The sequence below is a fragment of the Oratosquilla oratoria genome, chromosome 24 (genome assembly GCF_046742065.1).
Source record: "Oratosquilla oratoria isolate Oo_2021 chromosome 24, ASM4674206v1, whole genome shotgun sequence".
NCBI classification, from domain to species: Eukaryota; Metazoa; Arthropoda; class Malacostraca; order Stomatopoda; family Squillidae; genus Oratosquilla; species Oratosquilla oratoria.
Genome location: NC_134800.1, coordinates 48,046,845 through 48,066,844, shown reverse-complemented (window position 1 = coordinate 48,066,844; position 20,000 = coordinate 48,046,845). Strand labels below are relative to the sequence as shown.

The following is a 20,000-nucleotide window of genomic DNA, read 5'->3' as shown; positions in this document are numbered from 1 at the left end:
CATGAGGGTAGTGGCGGTGGAGGGGAAGAGGGAAGGGAAAGAGAGGAGGAGGGGGGAGAGGGGGAGGGGAAGGGTTAGGGGGAGGGGAGAGAGGGGGAGGGGGTTGGGGTCCTACGGATCAGATCGATCCATTCTGCGTGTCGGGATTGACGTTGGCCGAAGACGCATCAACTCCTCGTGAAGTGGCAAACGTAGGGGTTCGAACTCGTGAAGACAGGGAGGAGGTGACCAGGGAAAGGGAGGAGGAGGAGAAGGAGGAAGGAGGAGGATTAGAAAGAGGGAGGAAAAGGAGGAGGAGGAGAGGAAGGATGGGAAGGAAGAGAAGATAATGGGAAGACAAGGAGAAGGGAGAGGGATGAGGAGGAGGAAGAGCGAGGAAGAGGAGTAGAGGGAGGAGGAGGGGCCGAGGAAGAGGAAGAGGGAATGGGGGAGGAGGAGAAGAGGGAGGATGGGAGGGAAGGGAAGAGAAGGGAAGGAGAAGGAGGAGGAAGAGGAATGAGGAGGAGTAAGAAGGAGGAGGAGGAGGAAGGAGGAGGAGGAGGAAGGAGGAAGAGGATGAGAGGGAGGATGGAATGGAAGGGAAGAGAAGGGGATGAGAAAGAGGAGAAAGAGGGATGAGGAGGATGACGAGGAAGGAAGACGAGGAGGGAAGAGGAGCCGAGAAGGTGGGTGTAGGATGAAGAGAGGAAGAGCGGTGGGTTGAGAAGTGGGTAGAACGAAGAGGGAAGAAAGAGGAAGAGGAGGAGGAGGAGGAGGAGGAGGAAGGAAATGATAGGGAGTTTTGGGAGAGGAAAGATGAAATGGAGGAGAAGAGGATGTGGAGGAAGAATAGGGAAGAGAGATGGCAAGGAGAGAAGAGTAGGGAAGGTACGTGAACATTTAGTGTACGATTACGCGTTGGCGATGAGGGGGAGGGAAGAAGGAAGAGGAGGAGGAGGACAAGGACGAGGAGGAGGAGGAGGAGAGGGAGGAGTGGAGGGGTATTAGACGACGAGCTGACTCGGGAGATTAGAAATGACAAAAGAAGAAAGAGGAGGAGGAGGAAAAGGGGAGGAGGGAGAGGAGGAGGGAGTAGGAGGAGGAGGAAGAGGAGGAGGAGGAGGTGGAGGAGGAAGAGGAGGGAGGAGAAGTAAGTATGAAGGGAGGTAAATTGGGAAAAGAAGTAGCAAAAAAGAAAGGGATAGCCAATAGAGAGAGAGAGAGAGAGAGAGAGAGAGAGAGAGAGAGAGAGAGAGAGAGAGAGAGAGAGAGAGAGAGAGAGAGAGAGAGAGAGAGAGAGAGAGAGAGAGAGAGGGGAGCGAGAGAGAGTACTAAGGAAGAATAAAGAATGCTCGAACTAAAGAAGATCTAATATCGCATGATAATTCAAAGAAATATTTTCTGAACTTTTGCACTCAACGCAAAGAGTTATTTCTATTGATAATTTTTAGTGATATTTCCAGTGATAATGTCCCTACAATAAACATCCAATCTAATATGACCTCCAGTATTCCCCTCTATAATGACGCGCTCTTGAGACGACGTTATATCGAAGTCCCCTCCTCGCCCTCCCCTTCCCTCCTCCCACACCCCACTGCGACCACCAGGCAGACTAAACGGTCAGGTACGGTTCGAGTGTAATACACCCCTCTTTCACCAACCAATTGTATTTCTCTAATAGGCGTGACACCGCTCGTGTATATCTTACTAATTTATACATTTTGTTATGTCTTTTCATTCTGTTATTTACATGTTTATTTTCTTGTCAATATTGTACCAATACTTTTGTTTTTGTTTAAAATTACAGAATTTTGTCAATCCTGAAGATGTCTCTTTGAAGACGAAAGCTTGATTATTTAACAAATGGAGTACTATAGAAATCTTGTGCGTACTCACTCCCCCCATATATATATATATATATATATATATATATATATATACATATATATATACATATATATATATATATACACATATATATGTATATATATACATGTATATATATATACATATATATATGTATATATTATATATATTATATATATTACAAAGAATTACAAAGGAGGAGCATGCCAACAGGAGACCTTTTGGTCCATATCTAGGCCGGATGCGAAAAAATGATAATAATAATAAATTAATAAACAAAAACTATAATAGTGTAAATAACAAATAAAATACATGAATAAATGCATATGTATAGTTAAATAATAAACATACAGGTAAATAGTAAATAATGATAAATTGACATATAATAATAAATGAGAATCAAACAGACAAATGATAGCAAAACAAAAACAATATAAAATAAATTATAATCATTACAGCATCTTGCTTAGGTGTTTATTTAAATGATTCTTAAAGATTCAAACTGAACTACATTGCACTACCTGTGCAGGAAGTTTATTCCATTCATTAACTACACGGTTGGCGAGGTTGTTTCTACCTACTTCCAAACTGAATCTATTTCCAAACAGTTTGAGACCATTGTTTCTTGTCTGATTCTCATTCAATATATATATATATATATATATATATATATATATATAAATATATTTATATATATATATATATATATATATGCATATATATGTATGTATATATATATATATATATATATATATTTATATATATATATGTATATATATATTTTTATACATACAAATATGTATATACGGCATACATATATATATATATATATATATACATATATATGTATGTATATATATACAATATATATATACATACATATATATATATGTGTATACATATATATATATATATATATATATATATATATATACAGTATATAATGTATATATGTTATATAAATACACACACACACACACACACACACACACACACATACACACACACACACACACACACACACACAGACACACACACACACACACACACACACATATATATATATATATATATATATATATATATATATATATATATATATATATATATACCACAGGTGAGAAATGTAGTAACACATTTTATAAATCACAACTAACACCACAGTCGGACGAAAGAAAGAGTTGCGTAAGCGGAACTATATATTTCGATTGCTACCTGCAATCCTCTTCAGTAGTACAAAGTGGCAGGGAGGAGGCTATCTTAAGTAGCAACCTCTTACAAAAGAAAGGGAACACGAGAAAATACAGAACATCACTGCCCCAACCCTAGTTGACCTGAGGCTGACACGAGGTCGGGTCAGGGGGAGGGGGAGGAAGCTTGTTGACAATATTTTTGGTGATGAATAGTCCTGAAATGATGTCTGGGGTCCATTGACCCTTGGAAATATTCATCGTGGGCAGATAATCAATTAATGTTGATTCCACCATTTTCCTTCTGAACCCACACCCTGATTTGTAAATGAGATCAGATTTCTCCCAGTCCATCCGGTGATTAAATTTATCAACGTGTTGAAACACTGCTGAATTTATTTGGCCATATCTAATCGACCTTTTGTGTTCATTTAATCTTGTCGGTAGGTCTCTTCCCGTCTGGCCAATGTAAGAAAGGTTACAATCTTTACATGGAAGGGAGTAAACACCTGGGATATGTTCTTCCTTCAACCTATGGTGAACATTAACAACTTTTTTATTAATAGTATTGGGGTAGTTATGAATTAAATTTACTTTCTCTTTGGGAAGAAACTTGGACAATTGACTGATGGACTCTGAGAAGGGGATGACTAGGGGATTTTGTCTCTCTTTCTTTAACTTAGTGGAAGGGTGTTTGAAAAAACTTGCTCTGGCTTGACTAAGGGCTTTATCCAGAAACCAATGAGGGTAGGCTAATTTTGTTAATTGGGACTTGATGGAAGTTAATTCGTGTTCTAAAAATTGGGGGCTACAAATCCTAAAGGCTCGGAGAAAAAGTCCCGAAGCTACACTCCTTTTAATGTGATCTGGGTGATGACTGAAGAAATGGAGGTAACTACCTGAATGAGTGTTCTTTCTAAAAACAGTAAAGGCAAGCTTATTCCCATTCCTCATGATTAAGATGTCTAAAAAGGGGATTTTGTCATCTTTTTCCCATTCCACTTTGAACTTGATGTTGGTTGTTAAATTATTTAGTTTATCTAGAAAAATATCAAAAGGACCCCAACTCTCATCCCAAAGAGTGAAAATATCATCAACGTATCTTAACCAAATCATACCTGGGGGTTTAATTGTTGGAAGAAGAACACTCTCAAAGTATTCCATGTAAAGATTAGCCAGAACAGGAGAAAGATTCGAACCCATGCTACAACCAAACTTTTGCCTGAAAAACCGATTTTGAAAGGAAAAGACATTAGATGACACGCAGGTGCGTACAAGAGCAATGATTTTGGAAACCGGAAGGGGGAATTTGTCTTGGAATGGTTGTAGCTTAGTTTCTAGAAAGGACAAAACATCATCAACACAAATGTTCGTAAATAATGAGATAATATCAAGACTTAATAAGCGACGGCCTACTATATTAATCTCCTTTATTTTCTGGATGAAATCTTCTGAATGTTTCAAATGGGAATTGGAAAATTTGCCCACAAATGGTGATAATAAACCCGCAAGCCATTTAGAGAGTTTGCTGGAACAAGAACCCCTGTTGGAAATAATGGGCCTTAATGGGGTACCCTCTTTATGTAACTTGGGGAGGCCGTAAAAATAAGGGAGCTTGGGAGTAAAAACTTTAAGTTTGGACACTTGTTCACTAGTGGTGATCTTACGAACTTGCTTATTAAAAGAGGCAGCCATGTCTTTTAAGGGGTTTTTGGTGAGTTTCTCGTATGTATTTTGATCATTAAGAAGCTCCATAGCTTTATCAACATACGAGTCTAGGTCTAAAACAACTACTTTACCCCCTTTATCTGCCTTGGTGATAATTATGTTACTTAGTTTTTTTAATTCTTCTATACCCATTTGGTAACGTTTGGGTAGACCATTGTTGTCCTTGAAACAATCTGAAATGCTGTTCAAGAGCACCCCTTTGAGACATAATAGGTCTTTCTCATAATTATTATGGGACAAGAACTTATCAAAACCTACCAAGAAGTCCATAGCATTGTGTTTTTCCGGTTTTAAAGCAAAATTCAAACCAAGACCTAACACTTCTAATTGTGATTTTGAAAGTACTGTGCTAGAAAGATTGACGACATTATCAGAAGAAGCAAACTTAGACCAAATGCTGTTATTACATAACCTAAAAAGTTTCTTATTGAGGATCACAATGTGTTTGTCACTTACGACACTGGCTTGTTGTTGGGCTCTGTGTAGAAGTGACTTGAAGACGTGTTCATCCCGGCAATGGAAAAGAAGATCTCTGGTGGTGGACCGAAGGTGAAGAAAAGCGTTGTCAAGGTCTAATGACGCCAATTGAATCCGATCCGATAAAAAGGCTCTGATGTAAGTGGGAAAACTGTAACCCAATTGCTTGTGTTTGTGGAAACCAAACGACCGGGGGCAAACCTGTTCCGCCAAACAATTGGACAGAAAAGTTTTCTGGTTCTTCCTTTTCTTGCTTGCGATCAAGGAAGATTCGAAACGTCTGTAGGGATGTTTGAGGTCGGGGTAGTGATGAAAAATGTTGTTGATAGAAGAAAGAAGCTCCATCGTGGTGGGTCAATCACAGGTGAGAAATGTAGTAACACATTTATAAATCACAACTAACACCACAGTCGGACGAAAGAAAGAGTTGCGTAAGCGGAACTATATATTTCGATTGCTACCTGCAATCCTCTTCAGTAGTACAAAGTGGCAGGGAGGAGGCTATCTTAAGTAGCAACCTCTTACAAAAGAAAGGGAACACGAGAAAATACAGAACATCACTGCCCCAACCCTAGTTGACCTGAGGCTGACACGAGGTCGGGTCAGGGGGAGGGGGAGGAAGCTTGTTGACAATATTTTTGGTGATGAATAGTCCTGAAATGATGTCTGGGGTCCATTGACCCTTGGAAATATTCATCGTGGGCAGATAATCAATTAATGTTGATTCCACCATTTTCCTTCTGAACCCACACCCTGATTTGTAAATGAGATCAGATTTCTCCCAGTCCATCCGGTGATTAAATTTATCAACGTGTTGAAACACTGCTGAATTTATTTGGCCATATCTAATCGACCTCCCCCTGACCCGACCTCGTGTCAGCCTCAGGTCAACTAGGGTTGGGGCAGTGATGTTCTGTATTTTCTCGTGTTCCCTTTCTTTTGTAAGAGGTTGCTACTTAAGATAGCCTCCTCCCTGCCACTTTGTACTACTGAAGAGGATTGCAGGTAGCAATCGAAATATATAGTTCCGCTTACGCAACTCTTTCTTTCGTCCGACTGTGGTGTTAGTTGTGATTTATAAATGTGTTACTACATTTCTCACCTGTGATTGACCCACCACGATGGAGCTTCTTTCTTCTATCAACAACATTTTTCATCACTACCCCGACCTCAAACATCCCTACAGACGTTTCGAATCTTCCTTGATCGCAAGCAAGAAAAGGAAGAACCAGAAAACTTTTCTGTCCAATTGTTTGGCGGAAACAGGTTTGCCCCCGGTCGTTTGGTTTCCACAAACACAAGCAATTGGGTTACAGTTTTCCCACTTACATCAGAGCCTTTTTATCGGATCGGATTCAATTGGCGTCATTAGACCTTGACAACGCTTTTCTTCACCTTCGGTCCACCACCAGAGATCTTCTTTTCCATTGCCGGGATGAACACGTCTTCAAGTCACTTCTACACAGAGCCCAACAACAAGCCAGTGTCGTAAGTGACAAACACATTGTGATCCTCAATAAGAAACTTTTTAGGTTATGTAATAACAGCATTTGGTCTAAGTTTGCTTCTTCTGATAATGTCGTCAATCTTTCTAGCACAGTACTTTCAAAATCACAATTAGAAGTGTTAGGTCTTGGTTTGAATTTTGCTTTAAAACCGGAAAAACACAATGCTATGGACTTCTTGGTAGGTTTTGATAAGTTCTTGTCCCATAATAATTATGAGAAAGACCTATTATGTCTCAAAGGGGTGCTCTTGAACAGCATTTCAGATTGTTTCAAGGACAACAATGGTCTACCCAAACGTTACCAAATGGGTATAGAAGAATTAAAAAAACTAAGTAACATAATTATCACCAAGGCAGATAAAGGGGGTAAAGTAGTTGTTTTAGACCTAGACTCGTATGTTGATAAAGCTATGGAGCTTCTTAATGATCAAAATACATACGAGAAACTCACCAAAAACCCCTTAAAAGACATGGCTGCCTCTTTTAATAAGCAAGTTCGTAAGATCACCACTAGTGAACAAGTGTCCAAACTTAAAGTTTTTTACTCCCAAGCTCCCTTATTTTTACGGCCTCCCCAAGTTACATAAAGAGGGTACCCCATTAAGGCCCATTATTTCCAACAGGGGTTCTTGTTCCAGCAAACTCTCTAAATGGCTTGCGGGTTTATTATCACCATTTGTGGGCAAATTTTCCAATTCCCATTTGAAACATTCAGAAGATTTCATCCAGAAAATAAAGGAGATTAATATAGTAGGCCGTCGCTTATTAAGTCTTGATATTATCTCATTATTTACGAACATTTGTGTTGATGATGTTTTGTCCTTTCTAGAAACTAAGCTACAACCATTCCAAGACAAATTCCCCCTTCCGGTTTCCAAAATCATTGCTCTTGTACGCACCTGCGTGTCATCTAATGTCTTTTCCTTTCAAAATCGGTTTTTCAGGCAAAAGTTTGGTTGTAGCATGGGTTCGAATCTTTCTCCTGTTCTGGCTAATCTTTACATGGAATACTTTGAGAGTGTTCTTCTTCCAACAATTAAACCCCCAGGTATGATTTGGTTAAGATACGTTGATGATATTTTCACTCTTTGGGATGAGAGTTGGGGTCCTTTTGATATTTTTCTAGATAAACTAAATAATTTAACAACCAACATCAAGTTCAAAGTGGAATGGGAAAAAGATGACAAAATCCCCTTTTTAGACATCTTAATCATGAGGAATGGGAATAAGCTTGCCTTTACTGTTTTTAGAAAGAACACTCATTCAGGTAGTTACCTCCATTTCTTCAGTCATCACCCAGATCACATTAAAAGGAGTGTAGCTTCGGGACTTTTTCTCCGAGCCTTTAGGATTTGTAGCCCCCAATTTTTAGAACACGAATTAACTTCCATCAAGTCCCAATTAACAAAATTAGCCTACCCTCATTGGTTTCTGGATAAAGCCCTTAGTCAAGCCAGAGCAAGTTTTTTCAAACACCCTTCCACTAAGTTAAAGAAAGAGAGACAAAATCCCCTAGTCATCCCCTTCTCAGAGTCCATCAGTCAATTGTCCAAGTTTCTTCCCAAAGAGAAAGTAAATTTAATTCATAACTACCCCAATACTATTAATAAAAAAGTTGTTAATGTTCACCAGAGGTTGAAGGAAGAACATATCCCAGGTGTTTACTCCCTTCCATGTAAAGATTGTAACCTTTCTTACATTGGCCAGACGGGAAGAGACCTACCGACAAGATTAAATGAACACAAAAGGTCGATTAGATATGGCCAAATAAATTCAGCAGTGTTTCAACACGTTGATAAATTTAATCACCGGATGGACTGGGAGAAATCTGATCTCATTTACAAATCAGGGTGTGGGTTCAGAAGGAAAATGGTGGAATCAACATTAATTGATTATCTGCCCACGATGAATATTTCCAAGGGTCAATGGACCCCAGACATCATTTCAGGACTATTCATCACCAAAAATATTGTCAACAAGCTTCCTCCCCCTCCCCCTGACCCGACCTCGTGTCAGCCTCAGGTCAACTAGGGTTGGGGCAGTGATGTTCTGTATTTTCTCGTGTTCCCTTTCTTTTGTAAGAGGTTGCTACTTAAGATAGCCTCCTCCCTGCCACTTTGTACTACTGAAGAGGATTGCAGGTAGCAATCGAAATATATAGTTCCGCTTACGCAACTCTTTCTTTCGTCCGACTGTGGTGTTAGTTGTGATATATATATATGTATATATATATATATATGTGTATATATATATGTGTATATGTGTATATATATGTATATATATATATATGTATATATATGTATATATATGTATATATATATATATATACTGTACATATATATACATATATAGATATATACACATATATATATACATACACATATATATACACATATATATATACATACACATATATATACATATATATATATATACATACATTTATATATACAGGTAGTTCTCGTTTTGTGCGTGTTCTGTTTGTGCGAATTCGCTAAGATGCGACATTAGAAATATTATAATTAATTAAAATTGTGCGATCTGTTCGCTAAGATGCGATTTGCCCCAACCGCATTTCAAACAGTGCGCCAGATACGTAGTTCCGCTGCCTGCCGACAGGCGGCCGCTCCCGCTCCCAGTTCAATGTTTACAGCCCTCTCGTGTGTTTGCAGTCACAGCCAGTCCAACCAGTTTACTCATTCGTCAAAATGGCCCCAAAACGTCCTTCATCTTCTCCTGGAACCAGCAGCGGCCCTCCAGCTAAGAAAATACAGCGCAAGTCACTCACTCTGGCTAAGAAAATGGAAATTTTGAGCCGGTATGACCAAGGACAAAAAACTTCGATCATATCCCATGCCTTTGGATTGGGGGAGAGCACACTACGGCGCGTCCGAGACAATGCTGCAAAAATACGAGCAACTGTGGAAGCAGGTTCGTCTAGGACATTGCAGAGGGTAGCCTACAGCAGATCGTCGGCCATGGAGAGGATGGAAAAAATGCTGGCGAATTGGATTCAACACCAGAACAAGAACAGCATTCCTGTTAGTTTGGCCATCATTCAGGAAAAAGCTAAAAGCCTCATTAACGACATCGAAGGAAATGACGGGCCAAATACATCCTTCCAAGCAAGTTCTGGTTGGTTTGCAAAATTTAAGCTAAGACACGGGTTTCATAACATCAAAATGGCCAAAGAGAAGCAGCATCAGCAGACACAGAATCAGCCAGCCAGAAAATTCCCAGAGATGCTTAAGAAGACCCTGGAAGAAGGACAATGCTCATCCAAGCAAGTGTTCAATGTAGATGAGACCAGCCTTTACTGGAAAAAGATGCCAACAAAGACATACATCGCACAGGAAGAGAAGATGTCGCCAGGTTTTAAGGCATCCAAGGACTGCCTCATGCTGCTGCTGAGGGCCAATGCTGAGGGGTACTGCAGGCTAAAGCCTGTCCTCATCTATTACTTTCAGAACCCCAGAGCCATTAAGGTAAGATTGGTTTATTTACTATTTATTTATTTATTCTACAGTTCTTATGTTGTTATTGTTATTGATTGTATTAGATAATAAAATATTTAATACCATTAATTAATCAGGTTTTGTGAAGTGTACACAAGTGACATTGAAAATGCTTAGGTTTGTGATGCAAGCAAGTGGCTCATACATTTTCTTTTTTAAGAAAATGGAGCATGGCCAAACATTAATGCTTGGATAATTTGTGTGTTTCGGGGATATGACCGGGCTTTCCTGACAGTCCACTGGTACATCAACAAGAAGGGCTGGTTGACTGGGAAAATATTCAGTGACCATTACAAGAACAAGTTGCACAGCGAGCTGAAAGCCTACTGCAACAAGGAAGGCATCCCCTTCAAGATCTTGTTGCTGGTAGACAATGCTCCCAGTCATCCAGCCAGTCTTGAAAATCTCAGCAACAACATCAAGCTGGCCTTTCTGCCTCCCAACACGACTTCTCTGCTGCAGCCCTGTGACCAGGGGCTGATTCAAACCTTCAAGTCCTACTACCTGAGGTCTACGATGGCTGCTGCAGTAAAGAAAACGAACGAGATGAACAAGACGCTACGAGATTTCTGGAAGAATTTTACAATAAAAGATGCTGTAACCTTTATCAAGCAGTCCTGGGATGAAGTGCCAACGAAATGTCTGAATGGTGTTTGGAAAAAACTGTGTCCTCAGTTTGTTAATTCCTTCGAAGACTTCAATGTGGACGACATCGTTTCGAAGGCAAACAAGGACACAATCAGCTATGCCCAGGATTTAGGCCTTGATGAAGTGGAGGAAGAGGACATTGATCAACTGCTTCAGTCACACAGACAAGAATTGAGCAATGAAGACCTGCTGGACATCGAAGAAGAGAACAAGAGGGAAAGAGAAGAAGCAGAAGCGACGGCAGCGGCAGACAAGGCTGAGGGAGGACGGACGCTCACTGCCACTGTTATCAGTGAAGCATTAGGAAAAATAAAAGAAGGTTTTGCCATGCTGGAAGAACACGACCCCAATGTTGAACGAAGCACCACAATCACAAGAAAGTGTATGGACACACTTTTCAGCAACACTCACAAGCAGACTGAATTTCAAAAGAAAAACCGCCAGACCACCATGCTGGAGTTTTTCAATAAACCGCCTGTGCAACCAGTGACAGAAGAGGAAGAGGAAGTGGATGACCCTGAAGCTATAGGAGAGGAAGTGGAAGTGGAAGTGGATGTGCCAGAGGAGGTGGACAGCACAGACGAAGATGGCAAGTGATTGTGAGGGACTGTGAGAAGTGAGGGAGCATCGTATTAAGTGTTAATGGTTGCTTTATTTATACTTTATTTACACCTTAGTGTTACGCATAGGTTTAGAATGATACATTTTTAGAACATGTTCACTTTATCAGTCAAATAAATGTGTTTTTCGTTCAAAAAATGGAAGTTTTTTGGGCCAAAACACTCATCCCCCCTATTATCCATTGTTTCTTATGGGGAAAATATGTTTTTTTTTTTGTGCGATTTCAGTTTGTGCGAAGCCTGTAGGAACCCATATCTCGCACAAAACGAGAACTACCTGTATATATATATATATATATATATATATATATATATATACATATATATATATATATATATATACTTACACATATTACATTGAAGGCTTACTTGGTCCACTGGGTCCATGCCTACCGAGGATACATAAAAAATAATAGTAGACATAAAAAAAAAACAAGCCAGATATAGAACGAGAAACTCACTTCGGTAATCTCCACTATCCCATGCATAACACATGACCGTAATCCCCGCAATATTCAGGCCCTCGGCTTCGCAAGATATCGAACTCACGGCCAAGAGATCTTGCACACCGGGACCGTCGCCAAACGCGAACTCCGGGTCACAATTAAAGACGGTTCCATGCGCGCGCTCGCCGGACCGAAACTTGGGTAACCAAGTTTCGTGCTTTCATTAATTTAAGTGGGTGATCAGAGCTCGTAAGCCCCGTGCATGGACGGGGAGGAGACCGGAGGAGGGGAAGGAGGGGGAAGAGGAGGGCAAGGGGAAGGGTAGGGAGGTTAATAGTTGGGTTGGGGTGGAAGTACGAGTATCATGTAAATGTAAACTCAACTCCTGATAAAGGGTGGGTGAGGGGAGAGGGTGGGTGAGGGGAGAGGGTGGGTGAGGGGAATGGGTGGTAGTGTTTTCTTGGCAGAGAGAACGGGAACTGTGAGAGGAGGTGAGAGTAAGGTCAATTAATTCTGCAGGTGGAACGAGGAAACTACTACTACTACTACTACTACTACTACTACTACTACTACTACTACTACTACTACTACTACTACTACTACTACTACTACTACTACTACTTCTTCTACTACTACTACTACTACTACTACTACTACTACTACTACTACTACTACTACTACTACTACTACTACTACTACTACTAATACTACTGCGTCGTCTACGTCGTCGTCTACGTCGTCGTCGTCGTCGTCATCATCGTCGCCGTCGTCTTCGTCGTCATCGTCGTCGTCGTCTTCGTCGTCATCGTCGTCAAAATTAAAGTCGTGATGAAGGTATGGCAGCCTCCATTTTCCGATTTGGTGATGAAGATGATAGTGATGATAGTGATAGTTGTGATGGTGTTAATGGTGGTGATGGTGATTGTGGTGGTGGTGATGGTAATGGCGATGATAATGATGATGTTGATGATGACAAGGAAGTGACATTCATTATGATGATGATAAATGATGATGAAGGTGACTATGATTACGATGATGATGATGCTGTGACAGAATATCAGCAACAGTCATATTAATCATCAACTGCGAGAAAAAAATATAGAAAGAGAGAGAGAGAGAGAGAGAGAGAGAGAGAGAGGAGAAAGAAAGAAAAATGAATAGGCACATGTATTTCACGTCACCTATAAAATTACACGAGATAAAGAATGTCAGAAAAAACAGATTACTCTATAAAAATGACAAGAAATGACAAAAAAAACAAAACAGAGCGAAAAGAAAGGAAAAACGTAGCTGAAGATAAACAAAAGAGGGGATGAAAAGGAAGAGAACGTATCACCCAATAAAGAAGGAGAATAATAGAAAAAAGAAAGAAACAAGATTTTCACACACAGAGGAGAGAAAAAATTAAAAGACGGGTTTGCATGTGGTCGATGTCAGAAGGGGAAATTTATATCTGACGCCAAGAGAGCTTGAGTGAGCTGTGATGTCCGCATTGGGGAAAAGATGTTTGTCCCCCTCCTCCCTCCCCCCACCCCCCACCGGGTGGGTGGGGGGACAAGACGTAAAGGCTATTAGTTCGAGTAGGGGAACGGGGAGAAAAGGGGGAGGAAAGGGGGAGGAAAGGGGGAGGAAAAGGGGAGAAAACGGGGAGGAAAAGGGGAGGAAAGGGGGAGGAAAGGGGGAGGAAACGGGGGAGGAAAGGGGGAGGAAACGGGGGAGGAAAGGGGGAGGAAACGGGGAGGAAAGGGGGAGGAAAAGGGGAGGGAAGGGAGACGGAAGGGGGAGGAAAGGGGAGGAAAGGGAGACGAAAGGGGCAGGAAAGTGGGAGGAAAGGGGAGGAAAAGGGGAGGGAAGGGAGATGGAAGGGGGAGGAAAGGGGAGGAAAGGGAGACGAAAGGGGGAGGAAAGGGGGAGGAAAGGGGAGGAAAAGGGGAGGAAAGGGAGACGGAATGGGGAGGAAATGGGGAGGAAAGGTAGGGGAGGGGGAGGAAATGGAGGGAAGGTAAGAGAAGGGGGAGGAAAAGGGGAAGAAAGGAAGACGGAAGGGGGAGGAAAGGGAAGGGAGGGAGGAGGAAAGGGAGGAAAGATAAGGGAATGAATGGAAATTATTTTGGGAAATGTAAGGGTAAAGGGGAGGAAATAGGAAGTGGGGAGGGAAGGGGAAGGAAAGGAAGGGAAGGTAAGGGAATGGAAGGAATTTTTTTGGGTCGAGTAAGGAAAGGGGGAGGAAAGGGGGGAAGGGGAGGAAAAAGGGAGGAAAGGGAAGGGATGGAAGGGGGAGGGAAGAGGAGGAAATATTTTTGGGTCGAGTAGGGGGAAGGGGGGAAAGAGAGGAAGAGGGGAGACAACATGGGGAGGGCTGATGTTTTTGGGTCGAGTAAGGGGAAGGGTGAGGAAGGGGGGAAGGGGAGGAAAGAAGGAAGAAAGGGAAGGAAGGGGAGGGAAGGGGAGGAAATGATCTTGGATCGAGTAGGGGGAAGGGGGAGGAAAGGGGAGGGAAAGGGAGCGAAGGGGAGGGAAGGGGAGGGAAAGGGAGGAAATAGTTTCGGGTCGAGTAGGGGGAAGGGGGAGGAAAGGGAGCAAAGGGGAGGGAAGGGGAGGAAATAGTTTCGGGTCGAGTAGGGGGAAGGGGGAGGAAAGGGAGCAAAGAGGAGAGAAGGCAAAGGGAAGGGAAATGAGGGAAGGGAAAGGGAAGGGAAGGGAAGGGAAAGTGAGGTAAAGGGAGGGAAGGGGAGGGGATGCTTTTGGGTCGAGTAAGGGAAAGGAGGAAGAAAGGGAACGAAGGGAAGGTAAGGGGAGAAAAGGGGAGGAAATGCTTTTGGGTCGAGAAGGGGGAAGGGGGAGGAAATGCTTTCGGGTCGCGTATTCGTAGGAGGGGAAGGGAAGAGGGGAAGGGAAGAGGGGAAGGGAAGAGGGGAAGGGAAGAGGGGAAGGGAAGAGGGGAGTGAAGGAAGAGGAGGGGGGATATGGGAGAAAGGTAGAAACATAGGAAAGACTAATTAGAATGTGCGGTCAAAGCATATATGTGTTTATACATATATGCGTTTGCATATTTACACACATATCTATGTGTGTGTGTTTATACACACATACATGTGCTCATACATTAATGCATATACGTACATATACAACTATTTGCAGTGAGTTGGTGAGGACCCAATGCAAGTTACTTTTGAACTCAAAGAGTAAAACAAGATGGTTCTGGTCCAGCAAGGGAGTTGGAAATTCAAAGTTTTCGAAAATTCCTCAGGATCTATATTTTACTCTTTCCCGAGGTGAATGAAATCACCTAGATGCACAAAGAGGCTACAAGGCTGGTGAACAGATTAGGCTGGTGGTAATGACCATGACAGAAAGGGCTAAACGAAATAGCCCATAAGCCCTTAAACCACAAATGGGGTCATGAGGGTGGGGGGGGAGCACCGAGAAGACGCATAGAATAGAATTAAGTATATACCACTCCCACGTAGTGGGAAGTGAAAAACCCCTGTCAGTTGTAGCGAAACTTTTTATTTATTTATCAATATATATATATTTTTTATCTGTATTATTATTTTTTATTCTATTTTTTTAGGCCGATGTTTGTGTCGCCTCCCCGCCTGGCCAGGACTGTCGGGAACCGACGCAAAAATCACGCAGCGGGTCCGGGAATCGAACTCATGACCATCGGCTCATGAGTTCGACACGGTATCCAGTGAGCAACCGCGCGGTAGAATAACCTTGGAAATCTCTTTTCCTACGAGAATACACTGTCTTTAGACAGGAGCAAGAATAATATTCGGTGACGGACTTAACATCTGTGTGAAATCTGACCGCTGGTTTGTCCCGACTGTGACTCCGTCACCAAGAACAATATTCTCTTTCGTGTCTGCAAACACTATAGAATGCTCGAACTGAGAACGGGACCGAAGAAACGGGCTATGAGACGTGGCTCTGACTTCAGGAGATGACTAAACCAGAGGCTATAGCCTCTTTGGCTTCAGGGTGGGGGTGGGTCATGGAAGCTGAAGCAATTCAGGATGAAAAAGAAAATGGCCATCAGGTACAAAAAGGGAGATTCATTCTTGAACTCAATGAAGTCTTTATAATGGTTGATATAGGGCGATTTTATTCACTTGCATTGAAAACCTGAACTAAATCTGACCCTCATGTCTCCCACGGTCAAGGTGGTGATGGGGCCTTTCTCTGAATAAAATCGCTTAACGCTAGCAAGGTCCAGAGGATAGAAACGTTGTAATGAATAAACGCAAACTCCTGAGTTTCTCTTCCTCCTAATGATTTCCGAAACACATTCCAAGGAAGTCAGAAGACTCGCTTTTCGAACTATTTGCAAACTGATCTTTAATTTGCATTCCCATTAAATCCCGACCTCTCTCCCAAAACTACCCAATTCTCTCTTCCTCTCTCTCTCTCTTTCTCTCTCTCTCTCTCTCTCTCTCTCTCTCTCTCTCTCTCTCTCTCTCTCTTTCTCTCTCCGTGCAAGGAACTTGTCGGTAAAGTTATTCTTACTTGAAAGTAATGGAAATGGAATTGGTAGAGTTTGCTATTGGTAGGAAGGGGAAAATAAAGTCTTGTGATGTGTATGTAAACACACACACACACACACACACACACACACACACACACACACACACACACACACACACACACACACACACACACACACACACACACACACACACACACACACACACACACACACACACACACACACACACACACACACACACACACACACACACACACACACACACACACACACACACACACACACGCACACGTACATACACATGAAATACGCACACACGCATACAATCGTACATATATGTGTTCATACATTAATGCATATACGCACATACACTTGCATTTAGGTGTTTGTGTATATAATGGCATATAATAAATATACAATATAACCAAGTAATTTACTGGAGTATATGACCAGGTCTCCATTACTGTTAAGCAACATCTTAGTCTCAAGTAAGAAACAAATAGGAATTGGAGGCTTATTGTAACAATTGTGAACAAGAAGGTCCCCAATATTGGCGACAGAGTCCAAATTTCGAGAAGAGAAAGTGGTAACTGTGCGGTTCCTTGGAAACCCAGAGGAAGTAATTCAAGAATACTTGAGACGCTTCTGGGCAAAGGCAAACCCAGACTAAAGGAGTGTCTGGTCGTGTGTGCGCGCACATCCTCATTAACATGCGCGTTGTTCGCTTTTGATTTTGCAGGATTATTTGTACAATTGTGATCAAGAGTCTAGTGCAATAGTCCTCAAGGTTTTACACTCCATTTCTCTTCTTTGTGAATTTTTCAACAGTTGTGTGGCTTCCCTTTCCTTTTTCACCCAAGTCTCACCCTGCCTATATATATATATATATATACATATATATATATATATATATATGTATGTATATATATATGTATATATGTATATATATATATGTATATATGTATATATATATATATATATATGTATATATATATATATATGCAATAAAAACACTAGAAACGTGTGATCACAAATGCGTAAGTAACCACTAGGAAAAGTCAACTAACGAAGCAGAGCGCTTTCGTATAATTACATCTTTAGTGCTAATACAAAGAAGGAATTATAAAATGAAGAAACAAGGTACAGAATATATGACTGAGTGAGACATGGTGAAGAGGGATTCGGAGAGATAGTGGAAGAAATACACGTGATATTTGATACCGTCCTGGTAACCAACAAGTATGGGACAATTGCTCTTAACTGATATATTACAATTTGAATAATTTTGAAATTTCATGACAAATATAACTATCTAATTTGTACAAATCTTGATAGAGATTAACATTTATTCCCTTACTAGATTTGATCAAACTGTATTCAATTAAATTTCTTTCTGTGATGTTATTGTTGTATGTGATGACTTTAGCGGTATCCCAGTCAAGTGGGTGGTTAAAATGGTTCATGTGGTTGAATATGCCGCTAGATTGGTTTCCCTCTCTAACGTATTTCTTGTGTTGATTGATTCTTGTTTTGAGTGTTTTAGCAGTCTGACCAACATAAAACTGATTACATGATTTAGAAGGTATTTTGCACACACACACCCTTTATCACCATTGACAGAATTATTTATGAGCAATTGTCTTACAGTGTTCTTATTGTTAAAAACTACATTAATGTCGAAATTACGTATCATATTTGGAATCTTTTGCAGGTTCTCTTGGTACGGTAGAATTAGCAAGTTCTTCATATTGAAAGTTTGAGTTGACCTAAGGTTATGAAATGTCCTTTTAGCACAATTGTAAGTTGTATCAAGAACATGTGTGGGGTATTGCAGCTTAGTACCAATATCGTAAATACATCTTATTTCATCATCGATGTAATCTGGGCTGCAAATGCGTAGGGCCCTGAGAAACATCGAAGAAAAAACATATCGTTTTACGCTATCAGGGTGTGAGGAATAATAGTGTATATGAACAAAAATTGGTTGGTTTACGATATACACTAAACTTCAACTCACTTTCACGGCGGTAGATACTACAATCAAGAAAAGGCAAAATATCTTTATTCTCTATCTCCACCGTGAACTTAATGGAACTGACCAAATTATTAAATTTACATAAAAAATAATTTACATTATCTTCAATGGGCCACAGGCATAGGATGTCACTGAAGATGCAATTATACGAAAGCGCTCTGCTTCGTTAGTTTACTTTCCTAGTGGTTACTTACGCATATACATATATATATATATATATATATATATATATATATATATATATATGTATATAGTATAGGCCTTATGGTCTCTTGCAGTCTCCTTTATTCTTATGTTCTTATGTATGTTCTTATAATATATATATATATATATATATATATATATATATATGTATATAGTGTAGGCCTTATGGTCTCTTACAGTCTCTTTTATTCTTATGTTCTTATATATACTGTATATATATATATATATATATGTACATATATATATATATATATGTACATATATATATATATATATGTACTTTTAAGGAACAACCCCGCTCCAGAACCCCAGGAGGTTCGTCAATCCCACGTAGTATATAAATACACATGCCCAGAGGAGGACTGCACGCCCCTTTCTGTCTACGTGGGAAGGACGACCACCACATTATCTAGAAGAATCACCATGCACTTGCAACACGGAGGACCCAAGCAACACCACTGGACCCAGCATCGACGCCACCTCGATAGGGAGACTATGGTAAAAAACACCGAAGTTGTGGCAAAAGAAGAGGACCCTCAGCGCTTGGCTATCTTGGAAGCCATATGGATAAAGGAGCTGCAACCTGCCATTAATAGGCAGGTAAATGATTTCGCCCTCCTCCCTAGCATGAAACCTGTTCGGAGGAGCCAGATGGACAATCCCAAGACATCGGGCTCTCCTTCCCAGAGGCTCCCCATTCCCCGCGAAAGGGAAGAACTTCCTACCATACGTCGTTCCCAAAGACTGAGAAGCAGATTGGCGCCGAACCCGGGAGTGACCTCCCCGAGTACCATTTCCGCCAACTTGTGATCTCTCCCAGTGTTTGTGGTCCTGCGTGTGACTTCCCCCAGTTGCAACACGGTGACTTCTCCCCGTGCTTCCCATTTCATTTAAAATATGCTCCCTTTCCCTTTCTTTTCACTTCAACTGAGGATGCAGAAAGATCTGCGAAACGTCTTGATAACTATTTTGTTGTGCTTGTATTTTGTTTTTTGCTGTATTTCTTGTATTAATTTCTTGTATTGTGTTTATTGTGTACTATACTTTTGTGTCTATTATAACTTTTGTGTTTCCTATGAATTTTGGAAATCTGATTTACTCCCTTTCCCCCTACCAAAAATCTACTTTTCGCAAGCTTGAGAGCTCACGGAAAAAACTAATCAATAATTCTTTTGCTGTCGTTTTTAACAGAATATGCCTCAGAGAGAATCTCCTGCCACGCTTCACCAATATATATATATATATATATATGCATGCGTTGTTAAAGTCAACAGCTGAGATAGCATTATTCTGTTT

The 20,000-nt window shown here is 40.9% G+C and overlaps 1 protein-coding gene across 1 annotated transcript in view; it reads right to left on the bottom strand.

Moving 5' to 3' along the window:
- Positions 1 to 20,000, bottom strand: part of LOC143038341 (uncharacterized) — a 566,711-nt gene that overhangs the window by 55,838 nt on the left and 490,873 nt on the right. The window lies entirely within an intron of this gene.